Source organism: Strongylocentrotus purpuratus, unplaced genomic scaffold (assembly GCF_000002235.5).
Source record: "Strongylocentrotus purpuratus isolate Spur 01 unplaced genomic scaffold, Spur_5.0 spur5_scaffold_14, whole genome shotgun sequence".
In the NCBI taxonomy this organism is placed as follows: domain Eukaryota; kingdom Metazoa; phylum Echinodermata; class Echinoidea; order Camarodonta; family Strongylocentrotidae; genus Strongylocentrotus; species Strongylocentrotus purpuratus.
The window spans coordinates 25840832-25854574 of NW_022145599.1; positions in this window are offsets into that span (position 1 = coordinate 25840832).

The following is a 13743-nucleotide window of genomic DNA, read 5'->3' on the forward strand; positions in this document are numbered from 1 at the left end:
GTAGACCAATTATGCTATTAGCAGATATCAGCGAACACTTTTAGACCTGACATGACCGAGAAATATTAAACTATCACTAGGGTAATTCAACCCAAAACTGGGTGTAATATAACCAAGACAGGGTACAATGTGCCAAATTCTGTGTAAAATTTAACTCATAACTCGGTTAAGTAAAATTCAACTCAATACTGGGTAAAATGTACCGAATTGCTGGACAAAATGTAACCAATAAATCTTTACCTTCCAAAGGCCTGGAGTGGGTTCAAATCCCACCATTTCAATGATATTGACAGATATTCTTGAAAGCAGACTCGGTAATGCAGGCCAGGTTTAATATATGACAATGTTGGATGAGTTACTTCCATTTTAGCCATTTTGCTAAAGTTAATTCAAAAGCATGGGTTCAAATCCCACTGCTGCTCTATCGTAAAATACGTTTAAGTGTTCTTGTGGGCTGACTAATTGTTTTTCTAGGTTAAATCCCCTGCTAAACATTCTAAAAGGGTTCCGTTAGTCTATTGATTTACGGAAAGCTCAAAATGATGTGTCAATCTGAAGTTAAACAAATTGATTATCTCATAAAATATTTGACTTAGCCTATACATTCATGCTAGGATTGTTCAATTTGTTGCGGTTTCTTAATTGTTTGCATTATTACAGTAATGTTTAGGGAATTGATAAATTGACACAGGGCATTCCATAGTTCACCTGACTCTTCAAGGGTGGTATGATGCAGTCAGTATTGAAGAATCCAATCCAAGGGGTGCATGGTGATGATGGGTGTAGCTGTTAGGTATACGCCCAGGTGGATTTAGAAATGCAAGACAACAAATCATATTCAGAGTACTATTTGAATGAGATTTAGAAGCTGAATTTATTGATAAGTTTGCAATTTATTATTTGTGTCCAAGCTCTTCTTGGTGAAGTGTGGTCATGTGCAACATACCATCATCGAAATGAATTGTAGTAAATTCAATGAATTAACCGTGCATATAAGTCCACATATATTCGTGTGAATAAGGAAATACGTGTAGTAAATGACAACAAAAAACTCTGAATAGGACCATCGAGCTGAAAGATAGACTAATGCTTAAAGGAGAAGTCCATAAAAAGTACAAGCCTATTACTAGGATTGTCACTTTAAATCACCGATGTCAATTTTCTACTTGTGCATACTGAGCGCGATGTGGGTTTAAAGAGTTGTGACATGACACCGAAAGTGCAGTCTAAAGGGCGGCGATCGCCCCCCCCCCCCGAAAATTTTAAACAGTGCAACAAAAAATGTATAGCAAATACTGACTAAGACTGCAACACACTTTTAGGCTCTGGAGGGCCCAAGAGTGCAGCATTTAGACTTTATAAAAATACACAAATCTTCTCGCTCGGTTTGCTTCGCTCCCTTGAATAATATCCTTCAAAATGTACAAGTAAATATCGCATCTCTCCCCCCCCCCCGAAGAAATCACCGCCCCTAGCTGTCTATATACAGCACTTTATAAGCTAGCTGTGTATATGACACTAATACATTTATTCGATTTTGAAAGCCTCTCCCCGTTTGCCCGCTTTCAATTATATAACTAAATTAAATTGTCGTGCTTTGAATGGTACTTTATCGCTGGTCGTTGAAAGTTGCTAACGAAAAATCGTGACCGAATCTTGATATCAGGTTTGAAGGAAAAAAAGAGGATAATTTACGGGGTGGAACAACGCCCTCCTAGGTTCTATGCCGCTCTATCGCTTCTCCACATCTGTGATTCTTCGTTCAAATTTAGTTATAATTCACTGTAACGATAGAACTGCTGATTTGTTATTGATAACTTGGATTCCCTTAATCCCCGGGAATTTTATCTAAACCAACTAGTTACATAATACTCTCAAAGAATTAAATAATTTTATTTTATTTTAACTGGTTGGTGAAAGTCTTAAATCTAGCACATTAATTGACACATTTTACATACCATGTGCAGTTATATTCTTCCCCTGTCTATAGGTAGGATGACATCAATTTGAACATACCGAAAAATGCTTCAGAATATAATGATGTCATCATCGTAGCACAGATATAAGAGTCATTTGGAAACCATATTTATGATGGTGTAGAGATAGGGATTGAGAGATGAATTGATAGGCAGAACGAAGACCACCAACCAGGCGTAGATGTCCGGCGTTACGTTGACCCCGACGGTCTGGACTAGGATACCAAGGATGATGATTGGCATCCAACAGAGAAGGTCAGTGCCGACAATCAGCAGCATCTTCAGCGCCATCTTGATCTCGTTGGCTGATTGGTTGGTTTGACCAACTTTAGCGCGGACAAAACGGGCCTTGATGAAAATGGCAATGTACGAGAGAAAAATGACAACGAAACCACATAGATTGATACCAAGGAAAAGAACAATGGAGAACTTCCAGGTTGATTCGGTCGAGCCAGCGATCGTGGTGAAATAGGGTATGCCATACTGGTTCGATGTCCTGGTGTCGGTCTCTTTGTAGAGATCCGTAGACTTTCGAATGAAAGGGAGCCCAACGCATACATCACTAAGACCATAGGCATCTGGATTGAGATTATTCAGCAATATGCCTCCGGCGCTGAGAAGTCCAGATCCTACCCAGATAACTGCAATTGCAACGCGGGTAGACAGAACGCCCAAACGCCAGTTGCTGAACGGGAACACGACACAAATGAATCGGTCAAGACTGAGGAGGACGAGCAAGAACACCGACGTCTCACTGCTTAGAACAGAGATGAACCCTGCGATCTGACAAGTAGTGCTGGCCCTCCACTCCTCAGCACGACCCTTCCAGAAGTAAGACTCTCCAATGTAGATATCCATCACGGCGAGGAGCACCATATAGAGACCCATCAAGAGATCAGACACGGCCAGGTTGGTGATGATCATGGCCTGAATCTTGGCTACCCTGGTCACAGGGGTACTCCTCAATCTGACGACCAAGACGAAGGTGTTTCCCAGTAAGGCACTTATCCCTAGGATCCATATGAAGACCTTGATGGTAAAGTTCTGAAGGAAGGTCTTGCGGCAGGTGAAGAGAGGATGAGGAGGGCGCTCTTCAATACAGTGTACACTGGTCGGCGCCAGACAACAGAAACGTGAATCGTAGACATACCTGATGGAAATAATGAACATGGGACTTAAAATGTGGATGAAGGATGAGAGATATCTTCAGGATAAAAACTTATTTGTATTCGGTGCCATGACGAGTCCAGAGGCATGAAACAAAAGGAGAACCGAAACCCAGTAACGAAAAATTAACCTGACCCATTACTATGATATCTTTTAAACCTATAATTTGGACAAGCATGATATGCTTTCAGGAAAGTAACGATGTTCAGCTACTTGAAATCGGGTAAAATGCCTATTATAAAATTACATAAAATCTAAATTATTTCCTCGTTAGTGTAATATGTTAAGAGTATATTTTGGTTGCCCTCCTTGGTGACTACGCGATACGTATTTTGTTTGTATCGGGTAATTTTGACACATTGAACCCCTAGAAAATGACATTTTCTTGTCAAAAGTTAACCCAAATGCAAACCCTTTATTAAATAGAGAGAGACAGATAGAGATATATTATATACAGAATGAACAAGACAAAACAAAATGTTGACTTACACAGCAGATAAACTGTCCAGGCCTTCAAAGATTTCAGGATAAAGTGGGATAGATTTGGGGCTCAAGGATGTAATGACTCTGTGTAATGAAACAAGGAGTAAACAAACAAAAAATATGAATTCTGACAAACACCATAACACATGTGTTATTGTCTGTTTGGAGTCAGAAAGGTGTTAACTCATATCATTGTACACAAAGTTAACGCCCTTCTGACTTCAAAAAGTCGTTTTATTATTTACGGAATTTTGTTTGCCTGTAAACCTCGAACTGATCTGCTGAAATCAGCCATTATCATTTTATACTATTAAATTATCACACATATTGCGCTAATGAGGAGAGGTAAATTAACCCAATCGAGTGTTGAAAAATAATAAACTGCTATCAAGGACGCGTGGATAAAGGATTTCTCTTTCATTTTATCCACAGATCCTTCGTCAAGCAAACGTATTTTCCCCTGTCTACAAGCCTGAGTTTATTGAATTTCACAAATAAATTATATACGATCAACAGGTTCCAGGGAAGGACTGACAAATTATTCCCTTTAAAGTAGGATTTACAGGTAAATTCTTAATTAAGACCAAATCTTCTATCAAAACAATTCACGACGGTTAATATGTGACTTATTGAAATTTGATACAAACATTTATGTTCATTTATTGTTCCATGGTTCACAAAAAAGAAGTACAAGCTCTGTAGTGCTTACAAGTCCGTTACTTTGGAGAGATTTTTAAAAGTTCCCGGTTCAATGTGTTCTATTAGACTCTCGCCAAGATTCCTGATGGAAAAGTGGAACAAAATATATAAAGTTTTCAACAAAATAATTATAATTGTGTATAAAACACGAACAGAACTACTTTTTAAAAATCAACCTAAGGCAATTGCAATAGCTTGGTGTACAATAGGGTAATGAAATTGCTTTTTTAGTTGATTTTTCGAAAATAGTTGCTATCGCGTTTTCTTAAAAACGCACATAGAAGAAATGTTCGTTCTTTACAATGACTATCATATGAAGAGCTTGATTCCAAAACGAGCTAAATCCATATTTTATCAAATTTGAATGTTTCGTCTTAAAATAATGATTTCCTACATGGGGACAAAAATGCACTATTTCACATTCTAAATTTCACCAGGAAGTATGAAGTAGGTACAATATCATGTTTCATTCCAAAAGGAGCTAAATCCACTTGGGAACTTTTGAGTAAATCACCTTCTTTATTTCTCCACTTTCCCTTTAGCCATGTACCTTCATGTTATTACATATGTTAAAGGTGTTGCCCTGGACCAATAATATGGATTTAGCTCCTTTTGGAATGAAACTGTGATATGTTGTTTATTTTCTTTTCAAAGTTTTTTTAGTTATGATTTTACTATTATTATTTATAGGAAAGGTTTGCTGCTAAATTTAATACAATTTCAGTGACCTTATTAAGAAAGTTTTGAATTTTGTAGGTTTAATAACATGTTTCATCTCAAAAGGAGCTAAATCCACGAAAATAAAAAATCAAAAAATTAAGTAAAAATCAGAAAAAATGGTAGATTCTTTTTTAATCATAAATTATTGGTCCAGGGTGACACCTTTAACATATATAACAACATGAAGGTACATGGAAAAAGGGAAAGTGGAGAAATAATTAAAGGCGATTTACTCAGAAGTACCCAAAGTGGATTTAGCTCCTTTTGTAGTGAAACTCTTCATATATAGAATAGGACATACACACAAAAAATGAATACATAACATGTATTTAGGTATGTGTAATAAAGTATTATATACTTCTCTTTAGAAATCTAGCCATCTGATTGGTCGAAATTGCAGTCGTGATTTTATAGCCATTCTCCCGTAAAGAGACGATACGGACAATGCCAGTAAATGTCAATATTTCATAAGTGATATTCCCGAAAGATTCCGGGTACCAAGAAAATAGTTGAATTTTACTGCGATCCCTATTCATGAGTAATATTCCCGCAAGATTCCGGGTACCAGGAAAATAGTAGTGACCCCATTGGTTTACGTGATAAAACTTAGTTTGCGCGCAGCGCGCGCAGCTACCACTAAGTTTTTGTGCGATTAATTTGGTTTCTACAAACACAACGCAGATGACCGCAGATCTCGATTGTAGGCCTAGATATACATGTAATCTCCGATATTTTGGTTTTTAAACCTTATTTTATGTCCAAATAAGCTTTAAAAAATGGCTGAAGAGACTCTTCCTAGGTTTGGACTTCTTGATGATGATCAATTACAAGACTTGATTAATTCTGCGGACAGCAAGAACACCAAAAGTTCCGTGAAATTCTCTGTAAAAATATTCGAAGACCAGGACTACCTGCAAGTTATCAACACATACCTCGATAGCATAAACAAACTTGATTACCATGATTAGTAAGTCGCACATGTATGCTATGACCCTTTTTACGGTATATAAAAGATATAATGACTGCTTTAATATTCGAGGAATAGTTGTTTCATGTGCTCTCGGGTGTCCTCTTGAGCCTAATATACAACTATTCCTCTAATAACAGTCATTGTATCTTTATCATAACATTTGTTCTGCTTTTTACGATTTTAATAACACGACCGCAACTACTTTCGTAAAAGTAATACCATTTGTACACCCTACGTAATTGTATATCAATGGGCTATAGAACAAAAAACCCTTGTACAATCACACCAGGCCGATTACCAGCGGACAATTACCCCCTATACAGGACTATTACCTCCTGTGGACTATTGCACCTCCCCCAGGAAAATGTTAAATTTAGAAAGTCCCGGAGAATTATGAATGCATTGAAAAATAATAAAACAAAAATCAATATCACTAAGGCTTCAGTTCATTCTAATATCGTGTAAAACATGATAATAATTAGAGGAAAAGAGTGGCGTGCAACAGAGCTTTAAAATTTTAATTAAACAGTCGATATTACTTACGCCCGTAGCAATTCTGTTTCGATCCCGTAGAACAGAGAAGCGTTTATTGATGTCAATTGGTTCCACTTCAAGATTCTACAAACGATAACAAGTAGTTTGTGACGGTTGTAGTGATTATGTAACATTAAGATGATACATACATGAAAGCACATATTTTTGTATAAGTCTACAAAACTGTTCTAAAGTGTTGACAAATGAATTACAAATGTCTTTGTTTTGTTGTATTCTTTGTAAAATACAAACAACCAAAAAATGGCATTACATGAATTAACTTATCTCACTAAAGTCATTCATCAGATTTAGCCGTACAACAGTGTACTTATAAATGGGTTAGAATTTGTCTGCTTACAATCTCTGAAATGAATTTCCGAGATCCTTAAATGTCCCAGGGCTAAACTCCGTAATCGAGTTGTTCTTCAGGTCGCTGTAGAAAAGAATGAAAGTTAAGTTAAAACTTGAACTCAAGTTAGCTATATAGGTTATGTCTTCTAAAAAATCACGGACAGTGTTCATTAAACAGGGTTAAATGGACAGATGTTAATAGTATAATTATGATTTTATTTAATCCGAGAGACTACAAAATGATGAAATAATCATGATACGTAATTTAAAGAAAGAGCTGGGAAGAGAATATTTAAGGAAAATCCCATCGCAATAGAATGTGATGGAGAATAGGCAAAAAGAGAATAGGGGAATTAGAGCGTGCAACATACTAGCAATACCATGATGAAAGGAATAACAAATATGAAAGTATAAGGTCCTTCGGTAAATTTATTATCTCCTCTAATGTCTCTTTATATGATGCATTATATGGAATGGATCTGAATTAATTTAAAAAAAGACTAGTGTTCTTTACAATATCCCTTCTTTTATCTTTGACATTTGTAAACAAAGGAAGCATAAAATGAGAGTCCTATACGTCGTACATTGCAAAGAGATTTTGTAAATCTTGAAAGCACCCGTCTTCGAATCGAGTCACATAGTTGGACGTCAAAGTTCTGAAACAAATCACAACATTAAACAAATTAAAATATAATACAAATACTCCGAAAATATGCTGTATACATGTATGCCCACAATTATACCATTGTTCTCGTCATTTAGCCAGGGGCGTCAATCTTGACATACATGGAGCTTTACAAAATCACTGTCATAAGTAAATTCATAGATCCAGTGATCTCAATGCAGCAGACAGCAAGAAACTGTGCAAACTGATCACTTAGCTCCAAATTTTTTTTAACAGGAATGGATGAAAGTTTGCCTAATGTTAAGGTTGGTACAAGCTTAACTCAATGTTATAATTATTCCAACCATTGAAAGTTTTCTGTATAATTGTTTTTGTTTTTATTATTGTTATTAATAATAGTGTTATTATTAATATTTTTATTATTTATCATTATTATTGTTATTTATACTATTATTTTTATCATTGTTTATAAGTATTAGCATTATTATGTTTGTTTTTTTCGCATTATATGCCTGTGACTAGTATCAAGAGTCCGTAACCAAGAGCTATTAAAATCGAATGGAGATAATTGTTGCAAAAAATGTGTAAAGACACTGGCGCGACTAGGATTTTCAGGCACGCGAGGGGGAGGGGGACTATTTAACTATGTGAAATAACAACAACCACAACAACAACAATGATAATGATAATGATAATGATGATAACATTAATAATAATATTTTAATGCTAATAATAGTGATATTAATGATAATAATTATCTGATAAATGATACTAATGATGATGATAAGAAAAATTAGAAGAAGAAGACGAAGAAGAAGAATAAGAAGAATGATAGTAGTGATTATAATTTAATAATATTGATAACAACAACAACACCAGAAAATGCTATATTACTCACAACACTCCTAAGTAGTGAAGATTTCGAAACAAACCTTCCCCCAGAACAGTCAGACGATTGTTTTCAAGTTCACTGATAATCAGATAAAAAATAAAATCAAACATGATCGTAATTGCTTTTGAAAACTTAATTTAAAGGCAATTTAGGAATATATTCTAGGGAAAGGAATCTAACTAAAATGTAGACCCCCCCCCCCTCCATAAAAAAAAGTATACCTACAGTATGTATAGACGAAATAACCCGTCGAATACTCCTGGTGGCAAGTAGGTTAATTCACATGATGCAAGATACCTGAAATTAGATTTGAAACAACCGAACAATGAACAAAAGAATTGTTTATGGTAATGCCAAATGGTGATGATGATAACGATAATAAAAATGACAATAACGATAACATTAATGAAAATAATAATAACGATGATGATGTTGATGATAACGATAATTATAATAGTGAAAATAACAATTTTCAATGTTTCTCGTAATTTACAAGAAACATTCAAAATTTACCAGTTACAAACAACCAAATCATATAAAATGCATTATTATTACCCCGGTAACTGGACTTAACTATTATTCCGCACATTAAAAAGCAGATTCTCTACCCCCTTGAGAGCATTCTACCCATGCAGTCGCCTTTAAACTGGCGCCTCACATGCTACGAGCATACCTCTACAATCAATCAAACAACGACACCTCTAGGTCACCTGGAGATGATAAAGTTACTTACAAATTGTTGATATTATGCAGTCCTTTAAACGATCCCACTTCTAAAGTCAGAGGAATGCCTATCATATTGCTACAAAAGAAAGTGAGATACAATGCAAAATAGTTATTCCCGTTATTCGAATTTACTGATATTTCATATGACACAGTAACATCTATCGCTCTTGCTCTAACAAATATATTATGCGTGAAGATTTACAGGGACTGCTAAAGAACACGGATATAATACTTTAATTAAGTAATCCAAAACTCATTATACAAACGTTAGATAATATTTTTGTTTCAAAGGCGGCGGGGTAAAATACTCAGGTGTAAAAATTGCATTTTATCAACTATAGTCGAAGTTAGAGTCTCAAGTGAGATGACAATCAGATAATATTACTATATAGAAGTAGTTTAAGACCTCATATTGCTTGAACGTGTTGTGCGCGTTGATGTGTTAAATGGAGTGGGTGTGGGTGAGGTTGGATGAGTGTATGCGAGTGTGTATACGGGAAAATTTAGGTGGGTACGTGTATGGCGCGCCATTTGACCAATAACCCCGATAAACACTGTTTATCGACGAAAAACAAGATTTATCGAGCGAAAACAAGGTTTATCGAGCGATAAACATTGTTTATCGTGAGAAACTATGTTTATCGACTGATAAACAATGTTTATCGAGCGAAAAACAAGGTTTATCGAAAAACACAGTTATTCGTATTTCGTCAGGAGTGGGCGTGTTTCATATCCCCCTTTATCTGTCATCTATTTCTCCTCTCTTTCCATCCATCTATCCCTGATCTTTTTCTCCTCTATCGATCTCTCTCCATCTCTCTCCATCCATTAATCCCTGCTCTATCTCTCCTCTATCTTTCATTATCTCCATCCATCCATCTCTCCTCTATCTCTCCTGTTTCTCTCCACTATATGGCATTCTTCTCGCCTCTCTCTCTCTCCATCCATCTATCTCTACCCTATCTCTCCTCTATCTCCATCTATCTCTATCCATCTATCACCCGCTCGATCTCTCCTCTATCTCTCTTCTATTTATCTGCAATAACCATCCATCTATCCCCGCTCTACCTCTTCTCTATCTCTCCTTTATCTCTCCTCTATCTCTCCTCTATCTCACATTTATCTCTCCTTACTCTCCTTCCATCTACCCGCGGTCTATCTCTCCTCTATCTTCATCCATTTATCTTTAAAATATCTCTCCTCTATCTCTCCTCTCTCTCTCTCCATCTATATCCATCCATCTATCCCCGCTCTATCTCTCCTTTTCCCCTGCTCTATCTCTCCTCTATCTCTCATTTATATCTCCTCTCTCTTCAACCATCTATCTCTACCCTATTTCTCATACCGGAGGAAATAGATAAAAGGGGAGGAGGCAGAGAGGGAGTGCAGAGACAGAAAAAGGAAAGAGAAAGGGAAAGAGAGAATTAGAAGAAAGAGCGGGAGAGACAGAAGGGTTATATTGAGAGGGTAGAAGAAAGAGAGAGTGAGAGAAAGAAAGGGGGAGAGTGAGGGAGAGATAGAGAGAGAGAAAGATAAGAGAAGGGGAAAACCTAGAAAGTTTGAAAGAGAAAGAGAGAGCTAGAGAGAGATAAATAAACATAAAATTTCAAAAATTGGGAAAAAAGCCTGGAATTGAGAATACTTCGCCATACCTCCACTAGGCGTTGTGGCGTGCGCCTGTAATCCAGCTAAAAAGTGGAAGTTACAAACTGATTCAGCCGAGGACGCAGGTTCGAAACTGAGTCACGTCTTTCGGATGGTGACGTTTAAAGGTCGGTCCCAGACGTAAATAATCATATCTGATTGATACACGTCTGTAAAAACCCAATACACACACACACACACACACTCAGAAAATGTCGTTTGTGGTCATGAGCGCGAGCAAGTGTTACGGTGTTGGTATATTCTACGGTGTAAAGCGCACGTGCGGAGCAGTGCTCTGAGCTGGGTGCAACTTTAAAAAGCGCCCACTCCTGACGAAATACGAATAACTGTGTTTTTGGATAAACCTTGTTTATCGCCGACAAACAATGTTTATCGAGCGAAAAACACTCTGAATTATTTAGCAAATGGCGAGCGATAAACTATGTTTATCAGTCGATAAACATTATTTACTGTGTTTATCAGTCGATATACAGAGTTTCTCACGATAAACAATGTTTATCGCTCGATAAACCTTGATTTTCGCTCGATAAACCTTGTTTTTCGGCGATAAACAGTGTTTTTCGGCGATAAACAGTGTTTATCGGGGTTATTGGTCAAATAGCGCGCCATATACGTGCACGTAGGTATACGATATTTTTGGCGTGTGTAACCCTGCAGAAGCATATCGTGGGTTCAACCAATCGAGGGGAGGGGGAGGGGCGCACTAGTTTTATTTGGTGGGTAGTTGAGGCCTGAGGGTAGGGTGTCACCGGTCTTACGAGATGGATATATCACCAATTTGCCAAATTTATTCTTAGAATTGTGTAGGGTTATCGTTTAATCTTCTGTTTACATTCACTTTCCCTAAATTTAGATTTCGAGGGCGGGGATGGAGTGGAAGAGGCGAAAGTGGCTCTGTCATTTTCACTATGTAAGATGGCCTTGATGATATTATCAGGAGTATCGGTAAAACAGTTTGATTAAGGATTGTGCCAACAACAAACATAACAACAACAAGTTTAAAAACATTTGTTAAAAGGTCAAAAGAAAGAAAATATACTAATGCTACTTCTACTTCTACTAGTAAAACGCACGGCATGTCTGAAATTCTGAAAATGTAAAGTTTTGATTTCTTCAAATAAAGGTGTTAGTAAATAAATATATATCAGGATTGTGGCAAAGTAGAAAAGTACAGAATTCTAAAGAACAATTATCTTGCAGTACATAAATCTGTGGCTAGTTAAATTCATATTGGGCTCATGCATGACTGCGAATTAATGAAATTGCATAGAGAGAAAATCATTGAATTGCGATAATTGTAGAATCGATTCCCGGTGGTAAGTGAGTTGCTCTATTCATGCTATTCAAAACGATATATAGCCACAACAAAAGCCTCCAATTTAAAAGGGTTTAACAAAAATTATTCTTCAAACAATCATCTTATGGTACACAAGGTGAATGTCAAATTCAAGTTAACTTCATTGTACTGGTATAATAACCTATAAAGCAACACCGAAAGGTAATTCCATTGTGTCTGTTATTGAAAATCATTGAATTGCGATAATTGTCAAACAGATTCTTGGTGGTAAGTGAGTTGCACTATTCACGCTATTGAAAACGAAATGACTACAATCAGCAGAAGGGCAAAATGTAAACAGTGGCGTAGCGTGGACTCATTCATGGGGGGGGGGGCAATTGTCTTTAGTCTACTAGATTTGTCCAACTTTTCCAACTCGAAATCTCTGAATTAATATTGTCTCTGAATCGTTTTCCAAATCCACATACTTGCTTCCCTCATCAGGTGAATGTCGTGCTTTCGTGCATATTCTACGCTATGCATACTCAATCAACATTTTAAAAATGTACAACAAATCTAGGTCAGCGAGTTTGCCTGTTTGGTGAACGTCTTGTTGCTCGTGTTGTTAAACATGACTTTTAAATATTATTCACCAACAATCTTCCAACTAATAGCAAGAGTATTTATCCTATGATCTAAGCTAAGCGATTATTTTTATTCGGAGCGAAAGCTTTCCTTTTCACTGTCCAATTAAAAACATGAGTATATCTTACACACACGTGTGCAAATCGAAAATGCTTTGACAATGTCCACATGCCATTCTTGTGTGATAATTTTAAAGTTTTGCATATTCCGACAGGGCCACTTTTTTGCTCTTCGATTCTTCGACAACCATCAATGTTACATGAATATTACTTATCATTGTGTACGAGCCAATCTCAAAAATACTTCATTCTTCTAAATTAAACTCGACAAAATTATGACCATATACTGAATTAACCTGACTGATTGCAATGTATTTTGAGTTGGAAAGCTTTCTCACAAATCTAGGTCAGCAGGTTCAATGATGTGCCTCACACTTGCTATAGATGATTTATTGAAATATTTTTGATATCAGTCTTCATGTCTCCAGTCATTCTTTGTCACTGCTCATAAACGATAGTCAATAGCTACTTTAATGCTCGAACCTAAATGTCATCCTTTAAATGGTTCACATCACGTGCTCGGCTGAGTTGACTTTTTTCTTTCTTTCAAACCTGTTGAAACGGCTTTTCATATTTTAAAATAGAAGCATAGAAGCCTATAATGTCCAAAGTACGAAAAACGTTGCCTTTTCTTTGCTTTTTAGTCATTTCTTTGTCAAGTGAAAAAACTTCTCCTGGTGTTTTAAGCGGTCTCCTAAGGTTAATGCCAATTTATGGAAAGGATGGTCGATCACAAACTCTGACTCACATGTATGCATTCAAAGTGATCAATACTATTCATCTGTTTTACCTGATTGCATTTTTAGTTGTATGTTCGTTTTCTATATTCCAATTATGTTACCGATGTATTGATTAATGTCGAATTAACAAAGAAATAATTATTAAGTTACATATTTTTGACTCGCTTGGTAATACACGGTGATTCTCTCATTTTTGTAAATACCAATACAAATGA